At 38.9% G+C, this 26054-nt stretch overlaps 1 pseudogene; it reads left to right on the top strand.

Moving 5' to 3' along the window:
* The first annotated feature begins 3541 nt into the window (after positions 1-3541).
* The window catches only part of LOC120598815 (dual specificity protein phosphatase 7-like), a 36790-nt pseudogene continuing 14277 nt past the window's right edge, over positions 3542-26054 (top strand).

The following is a 26054-nucleotide window of genomic DNA, read 5'->3' as shown; positions in this document are numbered from 1 at the left end:
TCAATATTGATTGGCTTCAGAAACACAATGTTGATTAAAATAAAAATTTAATTACTTTTATATTGATTTTAAAATTGTATACAAATAATTCTATGTTTTTATGTATATATATATGCACGCATACATATACACGTTTTATGTGTGTTTAAAAGAAATTGGAAGAACTTAAGGGACTATATATTAAAACTGTATGCAAATTAAACCTCAATATGAGACTTTTAAAAATAGATTGGATATTGGATTTTGTTGATCAATGTCACCCCAATAATTTTTAATTAAAAACAATTTTTTAAATAGATTGGGAAGACTGTGATGGTTAATTTACATGTTGACTTGACTGGGCTGCAGGATGCCCAGATATTTGGTGAAACATTATTTTGGGTATTTCTGTGAGGGTGCTTTTGAATCAGATTAACATTTGAATTGGTAGACTAAGTAAAGCAGATTGCAGTCCCTAATGTGGGTGAGCCTCATCCAATCACTTGAAGGTCTGAATAGAACAAAAAGGCTGCCTCTCTCTCGAGTAAGAGAAAATTCTTTCCTGCCTGACTGCCCTCAAACTGAGACATCTTCCTGTGTCTCCAGCTTGCCAACTCATCATGCAGCTCTTGGGACTTCTCAGCCTCTATAATCACATGAACCATTTCCTTATATTCTCTCACTCTGTTTGTCTCTTTCTCTCTCTCTCTCTCTCTCTCTCTCTCTCTCTATATATATATATATATATATATATATATACACACACACACACACACACACACATACACACATATATTCTCCATTGGTTCTGTTTGCAGTGTATGAATGGGGCATGCAGTGTGTGTGTGTGTGCATGTGTATCTCTGCAGCATCTATGTAAACACCTCCAGGCCATTAACCCCCCCCCGCTTACACACACACACACACACACACACACACACCCTATCTGCTCTGTTTCTCTGGACAACACTGGCATATACAGAAGACAAACATTAAATACCTAATAGTGGTTGTTTCTTCAAATAAGAAGAGGGGAATGGGAATAGCAACTTTAACTTCAATGTTTTATTATATTTCTCTATTTTTTGAAAGTTCAAAGAAATTTAAAAAACTACCTTTATATGAAAAATACAAAAAAGGAAGTAAAGTACAAAGAAAAACGGAAAAATTACTCATGTTTCCATAATTGTTGGCATTTTGGCACTTTTATTTCTAGATCATTCCTTTACACATACATAGGAGCACATTCTCATATATACATACTCCTCCCACTTCCCAAAAAAACAAACAAACAAAAAAAACCATTCTGTTTTATAGCCTGCTTTTCTCACTCAATATTTTTAATGAACATTTTTCCACAACAATATTTTTAAAGACCGAATAATGTTTCAAAGAATTCTCTAAGTCTAATTTATTTAACCGATCCTTTATTCATAGATATTTAAGTTATTTTCAGGCTTTTTTTTTAAACGAATATTGTTATAATGAAAAGCCTTGTTTATATATATACTTGTCTTTTTATTTTCTTAAGCATAAATTCCTAGAAATGAAATCGCTCAAAGCATAGCTACATTTTAATAACTTTTGAAACATACTGCCAATCTACCCTCCACTCCTGAAATGTTATACTAATTTGCATTTCTCCATGCCCTTGCCAACACTGAAAGCTGGACCCTTTAAGACTATCTCCATCAACATCTTCTTGGTGTTTTATTTATTATCTCCCAGAAGACTTTAGCTTTCTGAAATTCTTAATAAAATTCCAAAATCTTTGATCAATAACATAGAGCATTGTTTGCCCAACACCTAACTGAAAAATCTTAATTTCAAGAATAGATGGCTGTGTATTGAATATATATATATATATATATATATATATATATATATATATATATATATATATATATATATATTTAGGGTGATCCTAAGGTCCCATTTCCCCTTAGACTAACAGAATTTCCTTTTGTTTTGGGAGCCATATATTTTCATTTCGAACACTCTTTGAGGGCACCTAGAATTGCTAACCAAATTCTGGTTCCTTTTTGAAATAAGACCTGCATTCATGGAAGTCACAGGATGTACAAGGTGTCAATGGCAGCATCTATATAAACTACTTGCAAGTTTCGCGGACTAGTGACCACTGAGCACCCAGATTAATGGCAGGGGCTTATTCTAGTAGTGGCATTGCCATGATATTCAAAGGTCTCCAGAGGTAGAGGCTCCAGTTTCATTTTTATTAGCTGTTCAACTGCTCAAGATTTCTTCCTTCTATGGATAACTTTTGTTTTTACTCATTTTCAAATTGCAAAGGACTCTGTTTGGGTGGAGTGCTGAGCAGGTGACCTGTCTCTGCTTGCCTACATTGCAGAAACGTAAATGGGACCACATTTTTATTTTTCATTGTAAAAAGAGTCAGTAGAACAGTACAGATTCGCATCTTAGGATCTATTTAATGCTGAGGAGGAAACACAAGAATGGAGACAGGAGGGCAGTCAAATGGAAATTACAGCATTTGTTTAGAACTCAGTAGAGATAAGCATGCAGGACTTTTATGGGAAACATCTGAGATAGCAACTTGAAAGCTAAGCTTTGAAAATAGAAGCTCAGGGTAGACCCTTGGAGTGGAAGAGTGAGCAAGAGTTTTCTAAAGTCAACTATATCAAAACCCTCTACTGTAGATTATCATTCTTGGAAAAGCTCCTCTCTACCCAAAGTTCTGCTAAGTAGAGCCATAGACAGCAGCCCTATTCTAGCAATCAGAGGGGCAGAGAGAGAAGCAGACAAGAGGAAGGGGAAACTGGAGCCTCGCTCCACTCTGCTGTCGGTTAGTTTTGGCTGCTCTGGCCTGTAGGCTCTTTACCTGAAAAATGAGGGGATTGTGCTAATAGGTGTCCAACATCCTACCCAGTTTTTGTAAACCACTATCCATTATCTTGTAACCATTCATTTCATAAACAGTTAATACCTTCCCTTATTAACTGTTCTGAACTGCCAATGCTATACGGGAAAAGAGAAGAGAAACTGAAAAATTGATCCAACAGATTTTTTAAATGTACTCACAAATAAAAGGTCTACGGTGTAACTATAGGCTAGTCCAGGTCTTGATCTGGAAGGCAGAGGTCGCTTTTACTTTTCTTCCCTGTGACTCCCTTTAACCGTAACATATTCTTTGTTATACCTGTACATAGCTTTTGTGGTTAGGCAGAACACTCCTTGAAAACTGGCTCCAAAACTCAGTGACCACATTTTTTCTCAGAGAACAATGAAAGCACTTATTATTATATCCATTGCGTGGAGACCTAAGTACCCAAATATGCCCATACTGGACACTATGCCAACATCATTAACATTCATGAGATGCCAAAGACACGGTGGCTTTGGAAGGAAAACTTGGGTGGCTGGTTTTAATCCTTCAAGAACTCAGTAAATAATTATTCTTAGCAGGAGCATGTGACTCATCGGTAAGCAAATTGAAATAAACAGAAAATGTTTTATCATTTGAAGACTTGCAAATTTTCTGTTGGAACTCTATGTTTGAGTTCCAGTCCCATTGCAAGATTGTGTCAAGATTCAGAAAATCATACAGCACTGGAAAAGAGTGGAGCTGTCTAAAGGTAAATTATTTTTGTTTTTCTTTTTAACTAATAGAGAAGTAGATATTTTTAACGAATTATAAGAAAACTGCAGTTTATTTGTAACAACCTATAAGAATCTTTATAATTAGGAGGTCAATGGATCAACTATTTTTGCTCTAACCTAAATTGTTATACTATTGTCCATTCTGAGTATTTCAAATGGTTCAAACACACAATTATGTATTTTTTATAATGGAGGCTGCCTTAGAATTAGTTGGAGCAATGGGCATGAGATTTGAGGAAAAGAATATATTTTCTCAGATTCAGATTGTTCGCCTAAAATAGTAAAACTTATGAGGTTCAGAATGCATTTTTTTATCTATAAAAAACTCATTTATTAAAAAGCTCATTAATCAAAAGTGGGTAGTGAATTATCAAAAGGTTCTCATGTTGTGTAACCAACCACCTCCCAGGTCAATAAGAACATGACCAGCACTGCAGAGGGCCCCTTTCGTCTCCTGTATCGCTATCCTCTTTTCATTCCCCAAAGTTAATCACTATGCTTACTTCTAAAGGCAAAGATTAGTTTTGCTAGTCTTTAAAAAATTTGTGTAAGTGGAATGATATAATATGTATTCTTTTTTGCATGCCTTCCTTTATCTGACATTATGTTTTGGAGATTCGTCCAAGGTGTTAGGCATAGCTGTAGCTCACTCAGTTGATTGCTATGTACTATCCCATTGTATGATCATACTACTACTTATTCATTCATCTTGCTGTTCATGGATATTTGGGTTTGCTTACAACTGGGAGTTGTTAGAAATGGTACTGATATGAATATCCTGGTATATGTCTTTTAGTGCATATCTCTGCATGGATTTCTGTTGGATGTATAGCCAGGATTGAAATTGCTGGGTCATAGGTTATACGAATGTTCAGTTTTGAGAAAGAATGCCAAACAGTTTTACAGAGTGATTGTGAAGCCTTCTTTATTCTTGGCAGTCACTCTTTTTGTATTTCTGGCAAGAGAAAGTAGAGTGAGTAGGATTTTTAATGTCTTACAGGTTTCTTGGAACAGCATATCTTTTTACAAATACTACTTGAATGAGTATAGTTTAAAGTAATTAAGGGTGTAGAGATTAAATTTCTTTCTAAACTACAGACATTTTTTTTTAAGTGTTAAAGTGCTTGGGGCAAAATACATTTGGGATTTCCTCGTTGCCAAAATATCTGAAAAGTAATTCCAGCTGCTCAGCTCAAGTAAACCACAGCTGGACTTCCCTACCTCTAACCTCATATCATCCCGGGATTTTCAATAAAATAAACATTCAAAATATAGAGAGAAGTTAAGATCCTCGATATCAAAGCGATGTCACTCCTATGAACGTAAGCAAATAAGCAAACATTTTTAATATAGCCATACTTCCACCAAGAAGTTGGGCAAGTTTGAAGATTAAAAAAGAAAGACATTTCTAAAGGTGGAGGTTTCTTTCTCCCTGATATGAAAGACAGGTAGAAACAAATTCTTGTAGTTGGAAATAGGGGGAAGACACTTTTGAAAGAATACTAAAATGCGCCTTAGGCTGTCCCCTACCAACTTGATTAGTCAGTGTAGAGCTTTCTTCTTTCCCCTAAAGGGGCGAGGAGTTCACTCTCTGGCAAGAGAATGGGCTCACCAGTGCCCCCTAGGTTTCCTAACTGATTTTGTGTCAAGATTTACAAAGTCCCAGTGTAAGAACTTAACTTTTTGTGTGCACAAGCATATAAAGTCTAAGTAAGAAGCCAGTTAAGAAAATTGTCCAGATTCCCGACATTAAAAAGTGTTATTAAGAGTTTACAATTAAAACGGGTAAATAAATTGCAAATATATTCACACAATGAAACACTATGTAACAATGAGGATGAAAGAACTACAAGAAACAACGTAGTCAAGTCTCACAGACATATTATGGAGTGAAAGAAGCCAGACACGAAAGTTCAAAAACAGCTAAAACTAATTTATAGTGACTGAAGTCAGAATGATAGGCTGGTGGTGGGGGCCTAGCTAGAGGAACAGGATTCTGATGTGCTAGTCAGCTTCTATTTCTTGATCTGAGTATTAGTTATATGGGTTCATTTTGTGAAAGTTTAATAAGATGTGTACTTATGACTTGTGTTTTTTCTGTTACGTTTGTTATGTTTTAGTATTTTTTAAAAATAAGATTGCTGTTGAGAGAAAAGACGGGCTGATTTTAACTGTGGTTAATTTTTAACAGTCCAACAGTTTAGAGTAATGTTAAATAGTGATTCCTTGATCAGAAGCACAAAGCCTCCTAAATCTTTAGCGGTAATAATTACCATTTTATGGAATAACAACTCTGTGTTAGGCTCAGTGTAAGGTCTTATACATACATTATCTCCAGGCCTTAAGCATTCAAAATAGGTAACATTGTCTCTAGATTGCAGATAAAAAAAAAATAAAGTTCAAAGATGTTTAATTATTTCCCCAGATCACCCAGCTAGTGATGCCTGAGCCAGATCTGTGTGTTACCTTCTGCTTCATCATCCAGCCTTTTAGGAAGTGCTCCTGATTCACCATCACTGCAGGGCAGAGTGAATATGGGCCTGGGGCAAAATTAGGATATACTCTGCGCTAGAGGCTTGCCCACCTGTGAGTTCATGTAGGGGCCACATGGGATAGTGCCCATTCATAAAAGGTAAATTCAGTTCAAGATTACTCTTTAGTGATTAAACCCTGATGAACCCCATCTCTCTATCCAGGTGCCATTATCAGTGTCTGGAGTGTCTGCTCCTCCTCTCTAAACCAAGCACACCTATCTCCTCCACAAAGCCTTCCCAGACACACAAGGCCAGAGGACTCTCATTCTTTTATTTTGAGAAGTCCCTTCCACATACATGCTTTCATTTAATCTTCACAATAAGTTGCCAGTAAGTTGCTATCCCCTTTCCTCAGATGAGAAAATCAAGGCTTAGAGGAATTAAGTACCTTGCTCAAGGTGAAAACATTAGAAAGAAGGCACTGTTGGGATTCAAGGTCAGTTTTGTCTCCTAACCTCTACCCTCCCACTCTGACTTAAACCTTCCTCCTCTATTATCCCATAGCTCCTTTCGTGAGAGTATCTGAATTTATCACATGTTCTGGTAATCACTGACTTCTTTGCATGCCTCGCTGACTAGATGGTGAGAAGAACTTGAAGAGGTTTATTTTATTGTATATCCCCAGCCCTCGGCTAAGTATCTGATAAATAGTAAGCACTCAAAAATGTTACTGAAAGAATGAACAAATGCATACTGATCCTGCATCTCTCTTAGCTAAATGTTAAATAATGAATAATGATTAAGAGGCAGAGTAGCCGAGAGAGGTTAAAGCACAGGCTATGGAACCACAGAGACCAAGTTCAAATCCTGACTCCTCTGCTTGCTGATTGTGTACCTGTGGGTAGAACACACAATCTCTCTTGGTTTCATATTTATTAAAAGGATATAAAACTTGTTCCCATTTCATAGTGTTGCTCTATTAGTTCAGGCTACTATTTAAAAATACCATAGATTGTGTGGCTTAAAAAACAAACTTTTCTTTATCACACTTCTAGAGATGGGAAGACCAAGATTAATGTGCCAGCAGATTTGGCATCTGGTGAGGCTTACAGATGGCCACCTTCTCGCTGTATCCTAATTTGGTGGATAGAGAGGGAGCTCTGGCATCTCTTCCTCTTTTACAAGGGCACTAATCCTATCATGGGGATCCACCTTCATGACCTCATCTAAACCTTATTACCTTCCAAAGGCCACTTCTCCAAATCACATCATATTGGGGGTTAGGGCTTCATCAAATGGATTTTGGGAGGATACAAAGTTTCAGTCTATAATAGCTCTTATGAGATTTAAATGAATCAAAATATGCTAAGCACTTCAAGCAATACCTGATACACAGTAAAAGTAGACATATGTAGTATAGAGTGAAATTAGCTAAGTTACCTAGACAGTTTGCAAACAAAACCACTGTGGGAAGACAAAGGATTTAAGAATTGTCACTCATTCTTCGATGTACACTATATGCCAGGTACTCTGATCTACATGTACAATCGCCACCTCCATATTGTGTGGTAGGGATATTATTATCTCTGTTTTATGTATGAGAAAGCAGAAGCTTTCTTAGAGAAGTAAGAACAGTCACTCAAAGTCACCCAGGCAATTGGTTATGCAGCTGGAATGTGAACCCAGAGAATAGCCTTTGCTAGCCATTCTCTTAAGCAATGGTCCATGGTGAGTCTCACTAGGGTAACTGGAGATGGCTTCAAGGGAAAGATAAGATGTGAGATGAATCTTGAAAAATAAGTCAAATTTTAAGGAGTGGAGATGTCTGTAGCCTTCATTTTGGCACGTGATATTCAGTGCTATGTTTTTGGCTGATCACTTTGGCTATATCAGGGTTTTTCTACCTCAACACTATTAATATTTGTTGTGGTGGCTGTCCTGTGCAGTATAGAATATTTACCAGCACCGTTGACCTCTACCCTCTATATGCCAAAGCACACCCCTGTCTCCCAGTTATAATAACAACAACTTCCTTTGGGATGCGAAGTAATCCCATGGTAGAGAACCACTTGTTTGCATATGGTCTCTACAAGGCACTTGTCAGCAGCATGAAGCCAGGAATATTATGTGTTTTGCATTTTCCAAACTAATAACCCAATTCTGGAAACAGCAATTGCTCCATGAAATACTTGCTCCATAGACATCTTACACCTTTTAAAGTAACTCCTATTTGTTCTTCAAATGTCACCTCTTTAGAGATGCTTTCCCCAAATCTAGACTTGTCAGGTTCTCTATTTTCACTTTCAGTGAAGCGCTACTGTCTGTCTTCTCTAATTAGTTCCTCAAGCAACCTTGCTCTAAGTCCTATATTTTAATTAAGAAAACTAAGGCTCAGAGAGCTGATATGGTATGTTCACAATCACACAGCAAAGAAGTGACAGAATAAAACCCCAGTCACACGACAGTGAGCCAGTCCTCTGGAATGACAAAACAATGGACACTGAGCAGAGCATGAAGTGGGCTGGCATTTGGGGCAGAGTGCCTGTCACAGGAGAAAATAGGACTTTTAGGAAGAAAGTTGGTCAGAAACTGGGAGCCCGCATAGTGGGAGTAGAAGACAGCATGGGGTAAGTAACTCCAAAAACACACTCCGTACCAGCCTACAGCATGAGACTAACTCAGGATTACACCTATGAATAAGCCAGCTGGTGAATCTGAGGGTGCTAATAATCTTTTAGCCTTGGCCCAGGTTTGAGTGGTCCTGAGATGCAGGTAGAGAAAGGAAGGTTCTGGGTGAGACAGAGTTTATCCATGTATGGGCACAGGTGAGTTGGTTTCCTACTATCCTGCATTCACTGTCCTCTCTCAGGGAGATATCCGTCATTTATTTAGTTACGATGTTGATAATTGGCACCTAATGTTGTGCTGGGTCCTATGACAAGCACAGAAGATGCAAAGGTGAGCACAACAGAAGTGGTCCCTACCTCTCAAGCATAACTCATTATCACACAAATAAATGTTTAATTACAAACTATGACAGGTGCTGGGAGGTAAGGTACTGCATGCCATGAGAGCATTGAACAGAAGGGCATCACCTAGTCTGAGGGCTGGGGAAGGTTTCCCTGAGAAAGTGATAATTGAGCTGAGATCTGAAGAGTGAATAGGAAGTAATTATGTTCTTGAGTGTTGAGGTGGTGGATATCTCAAGGGCAAAGAAACAGCAGGGCAAAGACTCTGAAGCAGAGCCATGGAGGCATAAAGGCAAAGCATGCCAGGCCACAGAACACACAGTTGCACTCCCCAAAGAAGAGTAAGGTGATTAGAAACAAAGAAAATAAAGTTACTGCACCATTCAGTGTTCTAGATGGTAAGAGTTTCCCCTCCCAAGAGGGCAAAAATAAATGTACTACCTCAAAAAGAGAGGTAGGCTGGCTTTGCAAGCAGGACCTCCCTCTCGATGGTAGTATCTTGATGGGGTTGTCAATCCAGAGTTTGACCTGGAATGTCCAACAATTTAGTTTTTCCAGGTCATTCAATCAATCATATTCAGGAGATTGAGTCACATTGGCCAAAGTCATGGAAAACAAATGTATAATAAATCAAAATGCCTCTGTATAAATTTGCCATAAGAAATGCAACAACCTAGCAAACAGAAATACTCATGTATGTTGGTCAATGCATTCCCTTCCCACAGTCTACAAGGGAAAACAAATGCCAATTAGAAGGGCGAGCAGGGATTGGAATAAGCCAGATGTGACCATTTGATGCACCATTTTCCACTAAAAGTAAGCATATTTTCTGAGACCCAAATTAGAACATGGGGCTTAATAGGGAACTGTATATAACAATATAATTGAATAATAATATAATTCTTATACCAATATTATTATATGATCATATAATTATGATAAAATTTAATAATATTTTGTTATATATTGAATAAGCCACCATTACTAGAAAGAACAAAATATCATGAAATACAACACTCATCAAATATATAAGTTTTAATTCGATGTTTGTTATCATTTTTATAAAACATTTATCTATCCAAGTTGATAGTTTTATTTTCTAGGAACATCTTTTTTCTACTAATACTCAGTTTTCTCAATAATTATTTTTTCTGTTAAATAAAAGAAAAAACATTTCTTAAAAAGTCTTTGAGTAGTTTAATTTAAGAGATATTTGCACCCCGATGTTTATTGCAGCATTATTTACAGTGGCCAAGACTTGGAAACAACCGAAATACCCTTCAATAGATAACTGGATAAAGAAGTTGTGGTACATATATACAATGGAGTATTACAAAGCCATAAGAAAAGAGGAAACACTGCCATTTGTGACAACACGGATGGATCTCAAGGTAATCACGATAAGCAAAATAAGGCAATCAAAAAAGTTGAGAACCATATGATTTCACTCATGTGTGAGATATCAAACTGAAAGCAACAAAGGAGTAAGACAAACAAAAACTCATAGGCACAGACAATAGTTTAGTGGTTACCAGAGGGAGAGGGGAGGGAGAAGGTAAATAAGGGTAATGGGGGTCAAATATATGGTGATGGAAGGAGATTTGACTTTAGGTGGTGAACGCACAATGCAATATACAGGTGATGTATTATTGAATTATACACTTGAAACCTATATAATTTTATTAACCAATGTCACCCCAATAAATTTAATTTTTAAAAATGTTATAAATAAAGAAAAGAAAAAAGACATTTACAGTTTCATTCATTATCGAAGACATTTTCAGTTACTCAATATTATTCATCAGACCGAGAAATAATGACAATTCAATGGCAATGAGCAACTAGATGCGGTTTCCAAAGACCTTTTCTCACTAATAGAAATGGGGCTCTTTAGAGGAACAATTGATTCAAGATCTGGGGCAGGTATTGTTCAAGATAAGGCTAGAACATGTTGTTATGCCTGAAATCATAGCCACTATCAAAGACTCCTGGGGCAACGGTAAAAGGATACAGAAATTATTTTGAAGGTGCTCCCTATGGCAATGGTAGAGTCAACGTGAATACCAAAAAAAAAAAGATAATAATCACAGTGAGTTGAAAAACATCAAATATATAAAAATCCAATAGCTCATATAAAGATAATTAAAAACAAAATAATGGTGATATTTGGAGGTCGTTAGGCACCAACTCCTGACAGCTGTTAATAAAAGGAAAGAATCTTATCCTGTCTTTTCTGTACAAACTATATTTCAATGTAACCAAGAAATTTATATGGAAAATTCTTTCTTTATAGAAGGATCACAGCTAATAAAAGCAGAAGGGATGACAGAACTAGAAAGGCATCATTTTCATACCTTTATTGAATTAATGCATCTAGGTCGTGGACACCAATGGCACAAATTCAGTCTATAGCACATATCAACCAGATGTCATGTGTGAACCTTGTTTGAATTCTGATTGTAAAAAATTAACTATCAATAGACATTTATGTGACAACCAGGGAAATCTTAATATCACTTATTGGATACTAGATGATGCTTTAGTATTGTTAATAATTGTAAACTTGACAAAGATGTTGTGGTTATGTTTTTTAAAAAGATTCCTGATCGCTTAGAAGTAAATGCAGAAGTATTTACATTTAAAATCATGTAAAGTCTGGGACTTGCTTTAAAATAATATAGAGAGGTGTGAGTGGAGGTGAGAAAGGCAGTATAGATGAGACAAGATTATCCATATACCAATAACTATTGAAGCACTTGTGGCTTTGGTATACTACTGTCTCTACATCTGTGCATGTTTGAAATTTTTCATGATAATAAAAAATATTTTTAATGCAAAAGAGAGCGAGAAGGAGAGAGATCCAAGAAATAAATTGACCGCACACAATGTGTAGACCTTGTTAAATCCTGATTCAAACACACCAAGACATTTTTGAGATAATTGAAGCAAATTGACTATGAACTATGTGTTAGATGATATTACAAGTTATTGTTAATCTTGTTTTAAGTGATTTGTGAGCTTTTCTTTGGCCAGTTTTTTTTTTTTTTTTTTGAGGTCTTTATCGTTAGAGATACAGGCATTGGAAGCATTTACAAAGCTTTCTTGGCTTAGTCAGGGTTCTTCAGAGATAAAGGATAGAGATAGTAGAGGCAGAGGTAGAGGCAGAGGCAGAGGCAGAGGCAGAGGCAGAGACAGAGACAGAGACAGAGACAGAGACAGAGACAGAGACAGAGATAGAGATAGAGATAGAGATAGAGAGATAGGAATTGAGATTGATTAATTTTAAGGAATTGGCTCACACAATTGTGGAGGCTAAGTCCAAAATCTGCAGGGTAGGCTGTCAGGGTGGAGACTCAGAGAAGAGCAGCAGTTTGGGTCCAAAGACCTTTTGCTGGCAGAATTTCCTTTTGCTCTGTCTTTGTTTTATTAAAGCCTTCACCTGATTGGATGAGGTTCACCCATATTTTGGAGGACAATCTGCTTTACTCAGTTTGCAGATTTAAATGTTACTTTCCTCCAAAAAGAAAGTGGCTGTTATGAACTCAACTGTGTCCCCCACCAAAAAAAATCATATATTGAAATTCTAATCCCCAATGTGACTATATTTAGAGATCGGGCCTTTAGGGGATAATTAAGGTTAAATGAGGTCATAAGGGTAGTGCCCTGATTCAGTAGGGTTGGTGACCTACATGAGTACACAGCAAGATGGTAGCCACCTATAAGCCAAGAGTAGAGGCTACAGAATAAAACTACCCTTGCTGGCACCTTGATCTTGAACTTCTCAGCCTCCAGAACTGAAAGAAATGAATTTCTGTTGTTTAAGCCAGTCTGTAGTATTTTGTTATAGCAGCCCAAGCAGACTAATACAATGGCCCAGCCAAAATTATATGTAAAATTAACCATCACTCAAGCATTTATATTATCTGGAATTTGCTTTAAAATACTTAAAAACAAAAACAAAGCCAAAAAAAAAAATCCAGAGAAGGTAAATGAAACATGATTTGCAAAATGTTGATAGTTGTTAAGACTAGGTGATGGATAAGTGGTGTTTCATCATATTATTTCCAGAAATTTTCTGTCATAAACCATTTAAAAGAAATATTCAGGAGACTGTCGTGTTCCAACTCAATAATGACAGGAAGAATTCACACACCCACTTTATACTTGGAATACCAATGTCTTAATAATGAAATTCTTTACGTACTCTTGTCCAGCTCTGATCTGTAGCTTCCTTTTTTCTAGTCAGCCAGGAAGTTCTCATTAAGATATGACTCAAGGACATAGAGTTCATTAAAATGATCATCATATCACACAGTGGGAAGAACACTGTCAAAAAAAATTCCTTGTCTCCCACAGAGCATGTCATTCAGGGTTTCCTGCAACTGAAACTGTAAAAACTAACTGATAGAAATTTTTAAGATTTGCCTTCAGAAGATAATGTACCAATTAGCATATAAATCCCTGTAACGAGATTCAAAATGCATTCAGTATTGTTGTTATACTTCTACGGTTTTCATACTTTGCCCCGTAAAAGACTATTTTCTCTTAAAATTGTGTACAAATGCAAATATTTGTATATACCTTCGCAGTACTACATTTCTGTTTTAGTTAAGTAAATGCTAAAAAGTGTCATCAGTTTAAAAACAACAACAACCAAGGAACCAAACAACCCAGAACCAAAGTTGTTATTTAGGATATTTGATTTTTTTCTTAAGAATAACAAGAGACTTTTCACCTAATAATAAATGCACTCTTGAGAGGTGAAGCATTTTTATTATTTTAAGAATAGGCATTTTCAGAAACCTCATACTCTATATTGAAATCTGACCAAAAAAAAAAAAAGAAATACAAATTTTTCAGCACAGGCAGAACTGGGTCAGAGAACAGGTTGAAGCAAACAAAACAGAAGAATCTCCCATCTGCTCTGTTCCCCCAAAAATTCAGTGATGAAGCCTAAGCAGGTTTGAAAAATGTGACTCAGCATAACTGTTTCTGAGTAAAAGTGGACACTGGCTTTTTAGAGGAGTTGTTGGGCGGGAAATCTTGACCAGTATAATAAGAGCCTTGCTGTCCAAGTGCCCTGATTTGACATTTCAGTCTACAATTCCAGACCTCTGATTGTCCTTTTCTGTTCTGAGAGGCATGGACTGAGCAAAGTGAGAGCCAAGTTTCCCCTGAGATGCCATGTCCCACGTCAACCTGTCTAGGCTGCTGGAAAGGGCTGCCACACTCTGAGCCTTCCAGGCCTGACAGTGTTGACTAACTGGAGCTGCATGACAGGCGAGGTAGACAGGACACTCAGTGCCTGCAGGTGTCTCTGCCAAGTGAATAAAACAAAAACAAACCATTCTGGAAAGGGAGTGTGGGTCAGTCTCAACATTTAAAAATACTCAAGGAGGAACATAGAAACAGCCTGTTCCCCCATCCCCACCAAGGCAATCAAGTGAAAGCCACAGAAGAGTAAAAAAAGAAGAGGCAACAGGAGAGGAGCAGAGAGCCTGGAGACAGAGAAATATGTATTTGGGTCACTCAAATGCTAGCATGATAGCCCTTGGGAGACAGATGCTGGCAGAGCCTCATAAACAGCCTTTGGTTCATTGCCAGGGGTAGCATTTGCATCAGGCCAACAAGACCTGACTGCGAGCTCTGGGAGTCCCATGGGCCTCAAGCCATACTATAAGAAGTTAGCAAGTTCACTAAGGAGCACTGTGGGCTCTGCCAGTGTTGAGCAGGCAGGATTTTCCAGAAATCATCTAGAGCAAGGAGAACTGGGCATATTACATGTGGATGGTCAGAGTTGCAGGGATAAGCTGAGATGAAGTAGCAACCACCATCATTCTGCACCTTTTTGCCAGAAATGTCCATGGATAAAGGTGATGGAAGGTAGATCCAGCCATCAGGTAGCGTCCAAAATATTGGCTGGTGGAGAAAGCCCACTGAAGAGGAAATGCAAACTCTAATATCTTGGGATAGCCTTAGGCTCCCACAAGGGCTCAGGGTTCAACTGCCTTATATTTGTACAGTGCTTTAGAGTTTACAAAGACCTTTCCCACAAATCATTACATTTTGGCCTGGCAACCACAGTGAGGCAAGTACTATTAATCCCATGCTATGAATGTAGAAACTTTGACTTGAAAAATTTAAGTGATAGTTCCATTGTCATCCAGTTACTCAGTGACAGAACTGGAATTCAAACATTGCCATTTAATTCCAAGTAGCATCCTTTCTCCAATAAAGTAATAATAATAACTATCATTTATTGAGGCTTACTATGTGCCATGCCTTGTCCTGTGTGCCTTCTACACTTAAATTTAGTTAACTGTCATGAAAACACTATAAGATAAAGTCATATTATTATTATACCCATTTTAGGCATGAGGAAAACTGAGCACAAGGAAGTTAGGCAATAGCCCAAAGTCACACAGCTATAGCACACTATCCTATAGTTGCCTAAAATTTCACTATTCCTACTTCACTACAAACCACGAAGTCAGGATAGGAAACAAAACAGTTAACAGATAAGGACCCCCTCAAAAAAAGTTGGGAAAATACAGCACCAACAGTTAGTCACTCTGTTAAGAAGTGCCCATCTAGAAGCTCAGCTACAAACAGTAAGCTGTAGGTATTTGTTACTAAATCTAGGTAGACAGGTAACACCAACTAATTTTAAGCCTAAATGAAAAGAAAGTTTAATGACATTATCAGCCAGGACCCTAGCAGGAAACAGATGGCACACTTCAAAGTGTCTAACTGAAAAGAAGTTAATGAAAGGACTATTTACAGAAGGATAGGCAAATTTAAAGGAAGCGACAAGGGGTGCTGAGGTGCCCAGAACCACCAAACGCTGGATGTTCTTACCACCCCTAGGACCATAGGGGCAAAGGAAGGGAACATGTCACCTGAATGCAGTGATGGCTGTCACTGGGAGAGGGACTGCATGCAGGGAGCTGTGGTCCCGCTCTCTCACCATTCTGCCTCCTGCAGGTGCCCTCCATTAGCAGAAAGCACCAAGGAGTTAGCAGGCAAAGTGGCCTTGGTGAGGCTGTCCATAGACAGCTCTTGGGCCACCATCAGAGCAAACAAGGACAGAGAATGAAGGGGTGGGGCAAGCAAGTGGAGAACACCCAGCATGTGACCAATACTTCTCGTCCTGACCCTGTCCACATAATGGCTTTAGCTAAAGCCAGACAGTGTTTGAACACTGATTGCCTCCCTAACAGAACCAATGTGCCCTGGCTTATGCTTTCTCCCAAAGTGCAGCTGTGTTAAGTAGACCATATATTAAAAGGAGCATTACAATCTCCTCTGTTTCTTTCCCAGGGACTGCACAGAGCCCTCCAGCCTAGTGACATAAGAAAGGAGAGTCCTTTCCCACCTTTATCAAGGATGAGTGGAAGCAAAATCCCAGAGCTGTCTTTCTTCTCTGCACCTGTCTTTTAACCCTTCGGGTCTCTCACTTTTTTAAAAAAAAATTAATTCAAGAGGAAGGCAGCAACAAAGAGCAAATCGATTTCCAGGCTGGTTGCGCTTACGTAGTCTTGGAGCAGAGAGCACTGTAGTTGTGTCTGCAGGCAAAGATGGCAGAGAGTGGCAAGTGTGCCTGCCAAGCGTTTCTGCTGAGGAAAGAGGGAAGGAAAGGGTGGGAGTCGCAGGCAGAGCTCAATCTGTTACCATGGAAAGTGGAGAGGAAGGGCTTTCTCCTGATAGAACGGAAAGACATGAAATGAGCTTCAAAACAAAAGGCAGCCTCAAAGGCCTGAAAACAAAATACCCACAATAGAAGGAATGCTTGGGACCAGATCATAAAGCCCCAACCCCAGCAGCCTGGAGTGGCCCTCTCAGCACTCAAGGGCCATTTAGAAGACCCAGAATTAAAAAATTAAAACCTCAAGGACAACTGCTCTGCAAATTTTGGGTAGGCAAAAGGAGGCAGACGGGCCAGAAGAATTTCTCTTTCTTTTTTTTTTTTTTTTTTTGGAGTTTTCTTATTGTATCTTTTTTCCCTTTATTTTAGGAATAAATGAATTTTATTTAAATCGCGGGAAGGGGTGGTTTCCTCCCCCTGTTAGACCTGTCACTCAGCTTCTTCTCCCAAGGGACCTGGAAGATCAGAATCCTGATATTGTTTGACAAGATCTGCTCTCAAGTGGAGAACAATTATACAAAATGGCAGGTTAGGACGAGGCCCATACTGAAAGATGAAGCAAGTCACAAATATACTGAGGTATAGGAAAAGGTAGGATAAAGAATTGTAAGTGGCCCAACCTGTGTTTCTTAGTCTAGGTCTTTGGGGTCTCACATGTTTTCTCTTACTGTTTTCACAAACTGTCCATGGTAGTGTCAAAAAAAAAAAAAATCCACATTAAAATAGAGCCGGAGAAATTGCCTTCTATGTCTTATGTCCCAAACTTTTGGAATGTTAAAATAGAGCAAAAAACCTTTGGACTAGGACAAAAGCAATCTTGTGCCCCAAAAAATTGTTTGCAAGGATATCAAGAAAGTATTTAGTTATTTTGACTACTGAACTGATGAGTACTAGACAGAAAAATTTTTCAAAAGTTGTTTAGAATTAGCATCACTACATTATGTTATCTGAACCAACAGAAATACCTTTCTTCTAGTAATGTAATTTTCCCCTTCCCTTTCTGATAAATACCCATTTTCTTTGTCTCCTAACCAGACCACTATTTGGGCTTCTGCCTGAATCAGTGCATCCTGAATAGATATTCTTATTGATCTCAAATAAATGCTTGTTGCCTCTTATTTTGAAAGGCCTTTTATTTTTAGGTTAACAGCGGCAACCAGGGACACAGTAAAGACAGAGGCCAAAAAGGTCACTCTAAAAATGCCCAGTGGTGTCATAGTCTGGGCTGCTCCACCGCCAGTAAAGCTCTATTAATGGCACGTTTATCAACCTGGTCACTCAGACTCTAAACTAGGAAGTCATCTTAGACTCTTTCTTTCCTTTTCCCCAGTATCCAATATTCTAGCAGTCATCAAATCTGGCTGAAAACTCAAATAAAACACATTTATTGTGCACCTATGATGTGCCCAGCACAATCGAGGTAGTAAGGGATTATAGGCATAAGGACCTCATAATCGAAGAACGTACAATCTTATCAGGTGAGACAATAATCAGTATATAAGCAAATTATTTCAGATTGTGCATCAAGCTGCTTTTTTTCTGTTAATTAAAAGAAACTGGCTTAATCGCAGTTGTGGAAAAGACTTCAGAGGTTTATGATCAGTGGTTCAAAAATGTCATTAAAGACCCAAGTTCTTTCCATTTTTTTCCTTCACCATTTTTCACTTTGTCCTAAGGTGGGGAAGCAAGGTGGCTGCAACAGCTCCAGGCAATATATTCAACATTACCAAGGCCAGAGGAAGAAGAGAGGCCTTCTCTTCCTATGCCTCTCTAAGGAGAGATGGACTCTACTAAAATCTTCACAGATTTCCCTTCATGTCTCATTAGCTAGAATTGGGTCACTTGCCCATTCCAGAACCAGAAACTAGCAGAGGCACTGGGATTACCTTTAGATCAAACAGCAAGAAGTCTCTGCTCCCAAAAGGGTGAATAGGAGGGTGATATCTGAACAAAATTAGGGTTCTTTTAGGAAGAAAGAGGAGGGGAACAAATTCTGTAGGCTGGTAGCCAGAAATGTTGACAACAATATTAAACAGGCATTAAAAATAAGATGGGCTAACAAGACAGAAAGGTCAGGAAAGGCTGCCTTGGATCTTATCCCCACTGCCATCACATGGGGTTATGGCAGTAGCCTCCTAACAGGTCTTCCAGCTTCCAGCCTTCCCTCCACCACTCCACGAACCCATTCTTCACATTGTCCTATTGGATCTGCTGAAAATGCAAATCTATTCATGTCATTTTCTTGCTTAAAATGCTCCTGTAACTCCTTATTTCATATGGATACAAATATAAACTTATTAGTATAATGTGATAATTGAGTACTTACCATATGAAAGGCACTTTTATGAGTATTTTCTATTGTGTTTTTTAACTTACCTCTCAGGATAGCCCTGTGATGGTAATGTTATTATAGCCCCTTCGTGTAGATGAGGTGATTAGGCACCAAGATGTTAAATATCTTGTCCCTGTATTAGTTTCCTAATACTACTATAACACATTACCACAAACTTAGTGGCTTAAAACAACACAAATTTATTATCTTACATTTCTGAAGATCTGAAGTCCAAAATCAGTATCAGCTGTGTTCCTTTTGGAGGCTCTGCATTTTCTTACCTCTTTCACCTTCTAGAAGCTCCCTGTATTCATTGCCACGTGGCCAAGTCACTCAACCTACATTCCCATCATCACATTTCCTCCTCTCTTTTCTGATTTCCTGCTTCCTCTTACTAAGACCATTGTGATTACATTAGGCCCACTCAGATAATCCAAGATAATCTCTTCATCTCAGGATCTTTAACTTAATCACATCTGCAAAGTCCCCTTTGGCATGAAAGGTAATATGGTCACAAGATACAGAGATTAGGACAGGGACATCTTTAGGGAGCCACTATTCTGTCTACCATTCCCAAGGTCATATGGCAAGAAAGTAGTGGAACCAAGGTTTGAACTCAGATTCTGCAACTCCAGAAGTCATCCCTACCTCCCGATCTGGTTGTTTTGTCTTTGCCAGGACGGCCTCTCCTGCATACCCCAGACCCTCACATGGCTAATTACCACTTAACCTGAGGACCCAGCTCACAGTTATCTCTTTTGGAAAGTTGTCCGTGACAGCATTCTTCTCATACTCCTCTACCCTGGATCCCTCAGCTGGGCTGGATGTCCCTTCTCTGTGCCCCCACATACCACGATTCACTACTAAAATATCATTTATAACTCTCAGTGTGAACTGGCTTTCCAGAGTGTGTGTAGCTCAGGAAAGCTGGTTGGTTTGTTGGTTGGTTGAATAAATGAATCAGCTGAAGGTAAGACATGTGAAAAGAGAGAAATAATGATAAGATCTAATAGATATCAGAGAAGGAGACTTTTTAGTAATAGTCTTTTAAAATCTGTTTTGGGGCTGAGGTACATTTTGGGATTTGGAATACCTTACACTTTCAAAAACCAAAAGGTATCAGTGTGGGGCTCAGAGAAAAAGGCAGGTCACCTCAAGCTGATCTAGTTTTCCAGCTCAATCACAGGGTGAATAGAAAACAAGGAAATGAGTTTCAGGGCAAGAGCTGGGTTCTAGACTAAAAAGTTAGCATATGGTTAGAGTCTATCTCTTGGGGACAGGGGTATGATGGATGAGGCACAGGAAGAATGACAAACTTTTAACCACTCCCTTACTGCTGAATATCCAGCTCCTTAGAACTTAAAGTTTGAAGCCTACAAAACACACACACACACACACGCACACGCACAGGCACACGCACACACTGGGGCAAAAAGAAATTAAATGTGTAGCGACAGTCACAGATTATTAAGTGCTAAATACAGGTTTTGAACTCATATTGTCTGGGTTCAGCTCTGTGTGCTTACCACTGCATCATGCTGCCAATCAAATACCAACTGTGTTTTATTTTTAAAAGAAAGCAATATCTGGGAACTTTGGAGCCTGGCCTAGTAAGCATACAGGTCACAAACAGAGATAAAGTCTAGGAAGAAGGATTGAGGACTAATTTCGAAAAACATGTATCTTAAAACCAGAAGTCAGGGGGGCGAGCACAGCACCATGCCTATGTGCCAGTGTCAGGCCAAGTCTTTGTCTTCTAAATGACTTTTCTTCCCAAAATCTGAAATGGTCATTCACTGGGTATTATGATTTTTACCAAATAGAAAGCAATTTTAGACATAAAAGAAGTTTTACACTATAATTCTAGCTAATTAAGCCCTATAAACAAGAACCAGAAAGATTTATCACCACAAAGTGCATGTTTATTTCAATTATATAATTCATCAATGAGTTGAATCAGTCAGAGATTCCTAAAAGGCCCTGCCTAATATTCTGAATTATGTTTTGTTTTGTTTTGTTTTTTTCAAATAAAGTAAGTACAAAACCTTCCTGTTTTCCTGTTTCTAGGAAAGCTAAAATACCAGCATAGGTTGGTATAAGCCAGGGCTCTCCTAAGCAAACCTATGTACACTTTTGTTGCATAATAGAAGAACTAGAGATTTAATTCTTATTTCCCCAAAAGAGGTATTAATGTGTATCAACTGGCACGTGTGAATGTGTCACATATGTGCACACACTTCAACTCTGCTTACCCAGCCAAAACCCTTAGCATGGCAGAGTATTGACAATTTTCCAAGGTTAGATTTTTTATTCTACCAATATGAAGCTCTGCGTCCATAAAAATTGTGCTATGGCTTACTTAAACACAACAACGACACCTTAGAACATTAAGGATTCAGCCCACCACTTTATAGATGAGGAAGTTAGGAAGAGGTAGAGAGATATGACTTACTGGAGGTCCTGAGGTTTGGCCAGCTTTAAAATACTCAAGAGAGGAGGCAACCAAGAATGGCAGCATTTAAGAGTAAACAGAGAAGAAAATTGCAAAATGCCCCAGGAAGTGCTCCTAAACACAGAATGAAAACCAAGTGGGTCCAAGGTCTTGGAAACAGGGTAAGAAAACGGTCAACGTGGCAGCCAATTCTGTCACATGCTGCACAGAGGGCCAGAGAGAGAAGGACTGAGAAAATCCCATCTGATGTGGCAACCAGAGGTTACAGGTGACCTTCGGCAGAGCTTCCTGCTGAATTGTGGAGACTGAGTCGGATTTTAAGGCTCCACGAGTGGGTGGAAGGTGAGTAAGTGGAGACACAATGGGGAGCTTCCTGTGAGAAGTTGAGCTATAAGAGGAGAGATAGTACTCTGGCTGAAGGGCTCTCAGATGAAGGGAGACATTTCTTCATGCTCCTGACCTCTGGAGAAAGGCCCTAGAGAGGGAAAACTAGAGAGTATGGGAGAGACTAAACAACAGAGCCACCACAAGAAGGCAGGAAGAGTTTCATCCTCAGCAGGAATCCACCCAGGGCATACCAGAAATGTTCTGCTTCCAATGACATTAGGAGAATTCGCTAAAATCTTAGTTAATTGAAATGCTTAGAGAGGACTAACTTAGATGTAGTTACTGCTCCCCCACTTTGTAATTTGAAAGACTCTAGGGAGGTCTCAGGTCTCCCTAAATTATTGCCCCTGGCCAAGCTGCCTCAGTGTTGGCAATTTTCATTTTTCTGTGTCAGGAAAACACTACAGGTATGAAGGGAATTTTTTCTAAACCAAATCTTTCAAAGAGTACTTTCTGGTCCTAATAAATGACCACAGAGAAGTCCCTAATGGTTCTTAATTTGGCATTTTGACACAACCACTAATCTATTTGGAGGTAATTTATTCTCTCTAGAAACCAGCAGAAGACGTTGACCCAACCATTTTTAATGATTGCTATTGTTGTTTTACATGAAGAGAGCTAACAGGCCCCGCCTGTTACCACAAAACTATAATAACTGGGTGTTCTTTATTGGTCCAGAAGGGAATACAATCCAGTGTGCTCGGGGGTCAGGGAGTGCCAAACGAATGCAGCACAGTGTTTGTCTCCTCAGGAGAAACAGAGAGAAGTCTGAGAAGAAGCCCAGCCTGCACAGGTACGTGCTGGCTGTGAAGTCAGTGATTGAGCACTTTGTGCCTCAGATTCAGCACTTTTGCTCATCCAGTGGCAATAAATACTTTCATCAGACACATACTACGTGCCATGCATTTCTCTGAACATTTTATACACTTCTCTGTAATCTATGAGATGCATAGTTTGTCTCTATTTAACTGACCAGGAAGCCAAGTTTCAAAGAGCGGAAGGAATTTCTCCAGAGTCTTACACTAGGAAGTTCCAGAACCAAGATTCTGAGCCAGACATGCCTGATGTGAAATTCCTTCACTCATCTATTCCATGGCCTCCACAAGATGGAGATTAAACAAGTCTGGTCTAGCTGTTCATTTCGAAAATTAAATAAGATAGTGACTAAAAGTGCTCCGAAAACTCAAAAGAAGAAGAGCGAAGCCTTGTTACTGGGCTTCTTTCACACCTACCCAGGTACAGGTCATGCACCTTGGGGGAGTGGCCTGTATGGTCCTGGTGGCGTGGGTGTTTTCAGGCTACCAACCAAGTGTACTGCCCCAGTCAATACCCGTGGGAAGGTTTTGAAGTGAAAGAAGCATCCTGCTGACTCTGTGGGTTAGCACGTCCTCATTTCCTCTCACCTGGGGAGGAGGATCATGGGTAGCTCAGCCAGCTAGCTGCGGAGGGCCATGGTTAGGTGACAGAGATGTCTGTGGGACCAAAGCTCCCCTCAGCTGTGTACTCAGGAATTTGGCCCAGAGGGGAAAGGCGTGTGTAGGTGTCCAAACCTGGCCCTCTGTAAAAGTGGTAGACTCAATCCCAGAACTTTCTTGGCCCAGATCTTAATTTAGCTGACTCATTACTCAGGTTTCTCAGCTCAAATATCTCTCCACAAAGAAGCCCCTTCTCATTACTATTTTATTTTCTTCATCTCTATTCTTAAAAATTATATTTTTAATTTTTTTGTTTTGTGTATTATCCATTTTTTGCATTCATTCCCCTCAATGCCCAAATGAGAATAGCGGACTCTTGTATTTCCCATAGCTACAATAATATCTTTAAAATCATAGACACTAAAGATGTATTTGCTAAATGGATGAATGAACGGATGGGTTGAGGGATGGATAAGATTTTTAAGTTCCGCCCCGCCCCCCAACACACACACAATTTGGGCTGCTTTTCTGTCCCCTGACCCAGGAAATAGTCTCTTTCAATGATGACATGGCTGATCTAGGACTTAGAAACTAAGCTACCCTGAGAACATGGTAGGAGAGGGAGTTCTGCTTCCTAAAGCTTTATGAATAGCATTTGATTGTGAAAGGTACCGCAATATGCCAGGTGGATAAGGGCAAAGGTGCAGAGACCCGGAGGCCTGGAAGAGCAGTGAGTCACCCTCTGTGGACTGGTAGGGCTGGGCAGAAGAAGAGACTGATAGGGAGGTGAGCGTCAGTCAGGAAAAGACTATGAATGCCCAGGTAAGGAGTTTGAATGGTACCGCATGGGAAATGGGAAGCCCTTGAAGGTCAGGGCAATGCAAGAACCCTCTGCCCTTCTGGCTGCCAACAGTGAATGTAAAGCAAAGTATAGGAATAATGAGAAGTGTGATGAAGCATGATTGTTAGCTGTGAATTTAGTCTCCACTGCTCAGTCTCTGCTTTCCTATGAGAAATCAGGCTTGTTATACCCATTCTAGATTCCCAGGTGCTGGGTAGAGTGTTATAAGAACAGGGTCATTGATAAACTATTTGGCTGCTCGTGAAAAATAAAACATTCCTCAAATATCAAACACATAGCAGTAGGATATGAAAATATAGCATGTATGTGATAGATACCAACTTCATAAACTGATTAAAAATAATCATTTTTAACTAAGAATTGATTTACCGTATGATCCAGCAATCCCTCTACTGGGTATTTATCCCAAAGACTTGAAAACCCATATCCGATGTTCATAGCAGCATTATTCACAGTAGCCAGGACATCGAAGCAACCGAAATGTCCTACAACAGATGATTGGCTAAAGAAGCTGTGTTACATATATACAATGGAATATTACTCAGCCATTTGTGACAATATGGATGGACCTCGAGATAATCATGCTAAGCGAAATAAGCCAGACTGAAAAAGTTGAAAATCACATGATATCACTTATACGTGGGATATAAACCTAAAAGCAACAAATGAACAGGACAAACAGAGACTCAGGGACATGGACAATGGACTTGTGGTTACCAGAGGGTAGGGGGTGAGGGAGGAAGGGAGAGGTATACAGAGTAAAAAGGGTCAAATATAGGGGAGTTGGGGGAGGGTAAAGTGGGTAAAGGGGATCAATATATGGTAGCTGAAGGAAACTGGACTTTAGGTGGTAAACACACAATAGAATATACAGTTGTCAAATTATAATGTACACCTGAAAATTATATAATTGTATTAACCAATGTTACCCCAATAAACTTAATACTAAATAAATAAATAAATAAATAGATAAATAATCATTTTTTAAAGTCATTAGTACTACATAGTTCATATTCCCCAGTTCATTCCATTGCTTTTCAGTGTCAGAGTAATAATTCACCTGATAATAGAGATTCTTTGCAACAGGAAAAATTCTGAACCAGGTAATCAATTCATTGGCTGTGAGTTATGCTTTCAATTTCACTAAAATATGCTCAACCTATTTTAGGTTCTTCAAAAATGGAATCTTTTCCTGAAAATGTGAATTTTCAGTAACGAGCCAAATAAGAACTTAAATTATATTACCTGAGAATTATTGCTATGGTAAATGAAATTCTTAATAAAAATTCCAGGAAACCTATTTGTAAAGAGAAAGGAATATGGTACAGTTTGGAGAAAACCTGGATCAGGTAGGCAGTGGTTCTATTACAATCACTTGGGCAGTTTTTAAAAACTCTGATGCCCCATCACACTGTAGGCCAATTATTCTAAGTCGAATGGATCAGAATCTCTGGGGATAGGACTTGGGCATCAATCTTTAAAGCTCCCAGGTATCTCCAAGGCAACTCACTGACCTAGGGCAGCCCTGAATAGAGAATTACCTGGAGAGATTTTTAAAACATTGGTGCCTGGGCCCCCTCTCCAGAGATTCTCACCCAACTGATCTGCAGAGGATCTGGGCATTTTTTTTACTGTGTAGTCAGGAGTAAGAATTTGAGGCCTAAATCTATCTCCTTTATTAAATCAGTGAGTCTATTGTGTAGTCAGGAGTCTACTGTGTAGTCAGGAGTAAGAATTTGAGGCCTAAATCTATCTCCTTTATTAAATCAGTCTGGGTCAACCTTGAATCTCACCTCTTACACATCCTCCAATTTTCTGCCACTGCTTTCTGCAGCCAACAATACATGGTGAAGTAAAACTCCACCTTTTCCCCTTCCAATTTATATGTAAAGTAAAATCA

Source organism: Pteropus medius, unplaced genomic scaffold (assembly GCF_902729225.1).
Source record: "Pteropus medius unplaced genomic scaffold, Ma_sr-lr_union100, whole genome shotgun sequence".
Classification (NCBI taxonomy): Eukaryota; Metazoa; Chordata; class Mammalia; order Chiroptera; family Pteropodidae; genus Pteropus; species Pteropus medius.
This window is presented reverse-complemented; position numbering and strand designations above follow the sequence as displayed.